Here is an 8401-nt window from a genome sequence, read left to right as displayed (position 1 = left end):
TGTGCATATTGTTTTTATCGTTCAATTTTTTAGACTACACTTATTCAAACCCCCCCCCCCTTTCTAAGTGTTTTTCTATCCTTCACAAATTACAACAATCGGGCTCCAAGGTATCCTGCCTTTGACCCAGTACCAATGCCGTATGCGGAATTGTTTCCAACATTACTGGCAAAAGGACTCATTCAGACAAGAAGTCCTCCAAATCCTACAAAATAGTTCCTCACCATGGTATAAGGCTGACCAATCTTGTCCCTATCATCAGGGGGCACCAGGTCACAATATTGAGAACTGTTTCCCTTTCAAGATTGACATCCAACGATTAGTGAAGAGCGGAATGCTATCCTTCAAAGATACTAGTCCAAACGTCCAAGCAAATCCTTTGCCGCAGCATAAAGAAGCTTCAGTGAATTGGATAGACCAACACCCTAATGTCATTCAAATCTACGACATTCGTCAGATAGGGGAAAATCTTTTCAAGATGCACGCTAAACAAGCTGGGTACGACCATGTACCACCTCACAACTACTTCACATGCGATATTTGTCCAAAGAATAATCAAGGATGTGCCGTAGTTCAAGCTGCATTACAAGAACAAATGGACTTAGGATGGATTCAACATATCCGAGTCAGAACTGAACATGACATCAACATGGTTCAAGGATGTCCAGGAGAATACAAAATCTACAAAGTTGAAGATCTTGAAGGATCGGTAGTCAGGTTCCATAAAACTTTAAATGGACTTGCCTACTTTGGAACAGATTTCCACGCTTACAGTAGATGCAGAATTTGTCGAAGAAATTCACAAGGATGTTTGCGTGTTCGCAACGACATTCAAAAGCTGATGGATGACAATACCATTACAGTTCTTGCCAACGGAGAAGATGATGAAGTCTTTACCGTATCTCCTCAAATTAATCAAGTTGAACCAATGCAAGTTAAGTATGATAGCAGGAAGACAGCAGTTGCTCCACTAGTCATCTACTTACCAGGTCTTGTACCGTATGAGTGCAGCAAGGCTATACCATACAAGTACAATGCTACATTCATTGAAAATGGTAAGGAAATACCATTACCGTCTATTGTCAACATTGCTGATGTTAGTCGAGTCACCAGAAGTGGACGAGTCTTCAACAGAACAACAGAAAATGTGGAGAAACCTTCGGAGGAAGTACCACATAGGCAAGACAATCATCCGACCAATGTTGTCCAAGCGAAAGAAAATGATGAGATCTTGAAGTTAATCCAGAGGAGTGAATACAACATTCTAGATCAATTGCTACATACTCCGTCTAGGATTTCTGTTCTTTCCCTGCTATTGAGTTCTGAAGCTCATAGGGAAGCTCTACAGAAAGTTTTGGAACAAGCTTTCGTAGAACCTGGCGTTACAGTAAGCCACTTCAACAATATCGTTGCCAACATCTCCGCCGGAACTAACCTTAGTTTCTGTGATGAAGATCTTCCTGAAGAAGGAGTAGACCACAATCTTCCACTTCACATCTCAGTTGGCTGCATGGGTGATGTACTCACAGGAGTCCTAATAGACAATGGATCCTCTCTCAACGTCATGCCGAAATCAACATTGTCAAGATTATCCTTCGAAGATTACCCTCTAAGAAAAAGTCATGTCATCGTCAAAGCATTTGATGGATCAAGGAAGTCAGGTTTTGGAGAAGTGGATCTTCCCATAACTATTGGACCTCAGACGTTCAAAATCACTTTCCAAGTTATGGATATTCCAGCACAATATAGTTGTTTGCTAGGTCGCCCGTGGATTCATGAGGCTGGGGCAATTACTTCAACACTTCATCAGAAATTGAAGTTCATAAGAAATGACAAATTGGTAACCGTATGTGGAGAACGAGCTCTGATCGTCAGCAAACTGTCATCATTCTCCGACATAGAACCAAAAGAAGTTGTTGGAACTAACTTCCAAGCACTTTCCTTGGACAAAGGAAAGGAGAAAGCAGCGTCTATTTCTTCCTACAGAGATGCAATCCAAGTTGTAAAGGATGGCACTACCAGTGGTTGGGGGCACATTAATATTCCTACCAAAAATAAGAACAGAACAGGAGTTGGATTCTTTCCAACATCGTCAAAGACTATTCCAGGAATTGAGGTAGTTCTCCCAATTCAAGAAACTTTCCGCAGCGGAGGTTTTCTTCAACCTGTTCAACAAACAGTCAATACCATCGGTACGGAAAACACCGATGAAGAGGAATGGCTATCCTATCTTAACAAAGCAGGATACATATCCCTATCAGAGTCTGAATCACTTTGCTGTTATCCGACTAAGGGATCTGGAAGTAAGACTCGACCAAGCAGTGACGAAGTTACAAATAGCTTCACCACCAGAAGTCATGGTTCATCAGAAGAAGTTCCTCCTATCCCCGAAGAAACCTGGGATACATTAGGAGAACCAAGCGGAAAATTCGACTACATGGTGAAATACTCCGCTCCTGAAAGTTCAAGAATCTCTCTTGAAGATATTGTTCCAACTGGATGGAATAGTAATTTTGAGTACCCCTCTCAGCCAAAAGAGATGTATAACCCTTGCTATTCATCATCATCGACTGGTGAAATCATCATTGAGGATTATATCCCCAAGTCACCTTCCGAGGCTACGGATCTAGAGTTCACATATCTAGTCAATGCCATCTTGGGAGAAGAGCAAGACCAAAATACAGAAGAGGATGATCTCGAAAGTGTCTCCGACAACGAGTCTCTCCATTCAGAAGATTGGAAGTTTCCTCAAAAGAAAAACCGACATACTCCACTTGGAAATGGGTATGCTCACACCGCTCAGTCTGCTGAAGTAGAAGAAGATCGTCTGAGTGTTGCAAAGACAGTGGTTGGTAAATCAAGACCTACCACAGGTCAGCTTAAGCCTAAGGTTCCAGATTACTTAGTGCACAATGGGGTTCACCACTATTGGACAGCTGTTGAAGTTTCAACTGTTGTTCGCACTCCTAAGTAGGAACTTTCACCATTATTTTGTCCTCTCACCATAGCCCAGGGTGAAGAGATGTTTCATAGGGCTTTGCATTTTACTATTTCTTAGGTAAATGTCCCTCTTTGCTTCGCCCAAAGCAATAGAGTTTTGTTTTATAGGGTCTTTGTTTCAAGAAATGACTGTTCATAAATAAAAATGTCATTTTGTTCCGTCGTTAGTTTTTCCTTTTCTTTTTTTCGGGAATTGGTAATCCTAAAAAACACCCTAAAAAAAATATCAAAATATTCCATTAACTGCATACACCAAGTCTTCCCTCGTTGTCTAAATAAAATTTATCACACATATGCAGATTAATCATAAAATACCCCGTTGAAACGTGCGATCGTATGACTTCTCCAAGCTTTGAGTTTCCTGTATTCGAGGCAGAGGAAGAAGAAGACGAAGAAATATCAAAGGAAATTTTACGATTACTTCAACAAAAAGAAGAGGCCATTCAGCCATACAATGAGCCTCTAGAGATCATTAACCTTGGTTCCGATGGAAACAGAAAAGAGGTTAAGATTGGAGCTTCGCTCAATTCAGAGATCAGAGAGAGTTTGATACAACTGCTCAAAGAATTCTCAGATGTCTTCGCTTGGTCTTATCAAGATATGCCAGGGTTGGATACCAGTATAGTGGAGCATCACTTGCCATTAAAAGCAGAATGCCCTCCGGTCAAGCAAAAATTGAGAAGAACTCATCCGGAGATGGCCATGAAAATCAAATAGGAAGTTCAAAAGCAGATCAACGCAGGTTTCCTCGTCACTTCAGAATACCCTCAGTGGTTAGCTAACATTGTTCCCGTTCCTAAGAAAGACGGAAAAGTCCGCATGTGCGTCGACTACAGAGATTTGAACAAAGCTAGCCCTAAGGATGATTTTCCTTTACCACATATTGATATGTTGGTAGACAGTACAGCAAAATCCAAAGTTTTCTCATTCATGGACGGATTTTCAGGATACAACCAAATCAAAATGGCACCTGAAGACATGGAGAAAACAACTTTCATCACCCCCTGGGGCACGTTCTGCTATCGTGTTATGCCTTTTGGACTAAAGAACGCAGGGGCAACTTATCAAAGGGCCATGACTACGCTTTTCCACGACATGATGCATAAAGAAGTGGAAGTCTATGTGGACGACATGATTGCTAAATCAGAGAATGAAGAAGATCACATACAAAATCTGACGAAGTTATTTCAACGCTTACGGAAGTTTCAGCTTCGCCTGAACCCCAACAAGTGCACCTTTGGTGTCTACTCAGGAAAACTCCTTGGTTTCATTGTCAGCAAACGAGGAATTGAAGTAGATCCAAACAAAGTCAAGGCAATTCAAGAAATGCTTTCACCCAGAACCGAGAAACAAGTTAGAGGATTTCTTGGACGTCTGAATTACATCTCGAGATTCATATATCTCATGACTGCAACTTGTGCTCCTATTTTCAAACTTCTACGGAAAAATCAAAGTTGCGTCTGGACAGACGATTGTCAGAAAGCGTTCGACAACATTAAAGAATATCTGCTCGAACCACCCATTTTGTCTCCTCCAGTGGAAGGAAGACCTTTGATAATGTACTTAACCGTCTTAGAAGATTCCATGGGTTGTGTCCTTGGACAGCAAGACGAGACGAGAAGAAAAGAGCATGCCATTTACTACCTAAGCAAGAAATTCACTGACTGTGAATCCCGCTACTCCATGCTCGAGAAGACGTGTTGTGCTTTGGCCTGGGCTGCCAAGCGTCTCCGCCAGTACATGATTCAACATACTACTTGTTTGATCTCTCATATGGATCCAATCAAGTACATCTTTGAGAAGCCTGCCTTAACTGGGAGAATTGCCCGTTGGCAGATGTTGTTATCAGAATATGACATTGAGTATCACGCTCAGAAAGCCGTGAAAGGAAGTATCCTAGCTGAGCACCTGGCTCACCACCCACTCAATGGTCATGAATCAACCAGTTTTGACTTTCCGGACGAGGACGTCATGTACCTCAAGATGAAAGATTACGACGAGCCACTACCAGACGAAGGACCTGAGATAGGATCCTAGTGGGGCTTAATCTTTGACGGAGCTGTCAATGCTTATGGACGAGGAATTGGGGAAATCATTGTTACTCCTCGAGGTACCCATATTCCATTTATTGCCAGATTAACTTTCAAGTGCACAAACAATGAGGCCGAATATGAAGCTTGCATCATGGGTCTCGAAGAAGCCGTGGATCTAAGAATTAAACACTTGGATGTATACGAAGATTCTGCTTTGGTCATTAATCAAATCAAAGGAGAATGGGAAACACGCCAACCAGGGCTAATTCCTTACAAAGACTACGCGAGAAGATTGTTACCATTCTTCGACAGGGTAGATTTTCATCACATTCCTCGCGAAGAAAACAACTTGGCTGATGCATTAGCCACACTCTCTTCCATGATTAGGATAAATCATTGGAATGACATTCCTCGGATCGATGTTATGCGCCTGGATAGGCCCGCTCATGTTTTCACAGTAGAAGCAATCATCGACGACAAACCGTGGTATCACGACATCAAGAACTTTCTTCAAAAGCAAGAGTACCCTCTTGGGGCGTCAAAGAAAGATAGAAAGACTTTGAGAAAGTTAACTTGTAGATTCTTCCTGAATGAAGATGTTCTGTACAAGAGAAACTTCGACATGGTTCTGCTCAGATGCGTTGACAGAAAAGAAGCAGAAGTACTCATGAGAGAAATACATGAAGGTTCCTTTGGTACTCACACCAATGAACATACCATGACAAGGAAAATACTGAGAGCAGGATATTATTGGCTGACGATGGAGTCAGATTGCTACCAGTACGCAAAGAGGTGTCACAAATGTCAGATCTACGCCGATAGAATTCATGTGCCACCATCTCTTCTCAACATACTCTCTTCCCCTTGGCCTTTCTCCATATGGGGAATCGACATGATTGGAATGATCGAGCCGAAAGCGTCCAACGGACATCGCTTCATCTTGGTAGCTATAGACTATTTCACCAAAAGGGTCGAAGCAGCTTCATATGCAAACGTTACAAGACAAGTTGTCGTCAGGTTTATCAAGAATCACATCATCTGTCGCTACGGAATTCCTAGCAAGATAATCACTGACAATGGGTCAAATTTGAATAACAAAATGATGAAGGAACTTTGTGAAGAGTTCAAGATTGAACATCACAACTCATCTCCTTACAGACCAAAGATGAATGGAGCTGTAGAAGCAGCTAACAAAAACATCAAGAAAATCATTCAGAAGATGGTCATCACTTACAAAGATTGGCATGAAATGCTCCCGTATGCTCTTCATGGTTACCGTACATCAGTACGTACTTCGACTGGAGCAACTCCTTTCTCCCTTGTATATGGTATGGAAGCAGTCCTACCCATAGAGGTTGAGATCCCATCAATGAGAGTCTAGATAGAGGCAAAATTAACAGAAGCCGAGTGGTGTCAAAGCAGATTCGATGAATTGAACTTAATCGAAGAAAAGCGCATGACAGCTTTATGCCACGGTCAGCTATATCAACAAAGAATGAAGAAAGCTTTCGACAAAAAGGTTCGACCTCGCACAATCAAAGAAGGCGACCTTGTACTCAAAAAGATTCAATCTTTTCTCACAGATTCGAGAGGGAAATGGACTCCCAATTATGACGGCCCCTACGTGGTCAAGAGAGCTTTCTCAGGAGGAGCCTTAATACTCACGACTATGGATGGAGAAGAATTCACCCGTCCTGTGAACGTCGACGCAGTCAAGAAATACTTCGCCTAAATAATTAAAAGAACAGCTCGCTAAGTTGAAAACTCGCAAAGAGCGACTTAGGCAAAAAAGAGCGTCTCGGTGAATCGAAAACCCGAAAGGGCGATTCAGGCAAAAGTTAGAGACATAAAAAATAAATAATCAATCCCGGTAGACTTAAAACCCGAGAGGGGTGGTTTACGCAAAAGTTAGGGATATATGGCAAGTAACTGTGTTCAGGACAAACTTGATCATTCAAAAATCCATAGCGGAGTATTCATCAGCAGCAGGTCATCTTCTACGAAGCACGAATACAGCGCAACTCCGAGTGGAAGGGAAAGATAACGGTTGTCACGTTTCATCGTAGCCCTTTTCTCGAAAAATTACCAATTTCCAACTTTGTAAATACTCCAGGGAATCAAGCATTTGGCTGATTACCATTCCATATATAATAATTTGAGCCTTGTGCCTTTGCAAATCGAGTCTTTTTCAGTTTCTTGAAATGCATTTTAAGTTTAAACAGTCATTTTCTTGAAACAAATGTTTTCATAAAATAAAATGAATTTACTTGCAAAAATAAAGGTGAAATTTCTTTCTAAGGTTTACAAACAATAGGAAGAATGCAAACAGCTACTCCGAGAACGGTTGAGACTCCGGGAACCAAGATTTCCCCATGAGGTCGCTTTGCAAACATCTCCCGATGACGGATTTTCACTTCAATTCATATCACTCACTTCGGACAGCGGACAACTGATAACCAGGTATCCCCAACAGAGTTCGAACTACAAGAAGAAGACATCTTCTGATCAACAAGATTCGAGTCATAGGATTTTACATCCGCGACAATTCTATTCACATTCACTTTGCATTTCATAATCATCGTAATATTCATGCATTTTGTCTCACACCATATTTGCGTAATGAGCATAGTCTAGCCAGGTTTTGATCGTGTTAAATACCCAAATTACTTGGGCATATACTCAAGATTCCCCTACAAAGTTGTGAAAGGGTTTTCTTCTTCATAAAGAAGGTTCATACACCCAAATTCCCCAAGCAAGTCAACAAATGGTAGTCTCTCTCAAAGAGATAGTTTGTTCACTTTTGGAATTCCCCAATTGAGAATCTCCTGCAGAGCGACGCTCGACAATCTTCTTCAAATAAGATAGTTTGTTTCGCATTTTGAATTCCTCAGAAGTTTGGTATTTCCCCAGCAGATCGACAAATGATCCCCAGCGGAGTCAGTGAATGGCAGTCTCTTTCGGCAAAAGACAGTTCACTCACTTTTTCGGACAAAAATAACGAATGGCAGCCTTCTTCATGAAGACAGTTCGTTTCTCTTAAAGATTCCTCAACAAAGTCAGCAAATGGCACTCTCTTTTGACAGAAGACAGTTTGCTCACTTTCTTTCACGGCAGGGTCAACAAATGGCAGTCTCTCCAGGTAGAAGACAGTTTGTTCCCCTAGCAATTGGCAAATGGCAGTCTTTCCCCTAGGAAAGACAGTTTGTCTGTTAAACATTCAAGAGATCGACAAATGGCAGTTTCTTTAAACAGTTTGTCTGTTTCTGAGATGTTTCATCCCCTTCAGAGTTGACAAATGGCAGTTTTCCTCTTAGGAAAACAGTTTGTTGGTTCCCCAGCATAAGTCGACGAATGGTGGTTTTCATCCC

This window comes from Vicia villosa, linkage group LG3, assembly GCF_029867415.1.
Source record: "Vicia villosa cultivar HV-30 ecotype Madison, WI linkage group LG3, Vvil1.0, whole genome shotgun sequence".
Classification (NCBI taxonomy): domain Eukaryota; kingdom Viridiplantae; phylum Streptophyta; class Magnoliopsida; order Fabales; family Fabaceae; genus Vicia; species Vicia villosa.
This window is presented reverse-complemented; position numbering follows the sequence as displayed.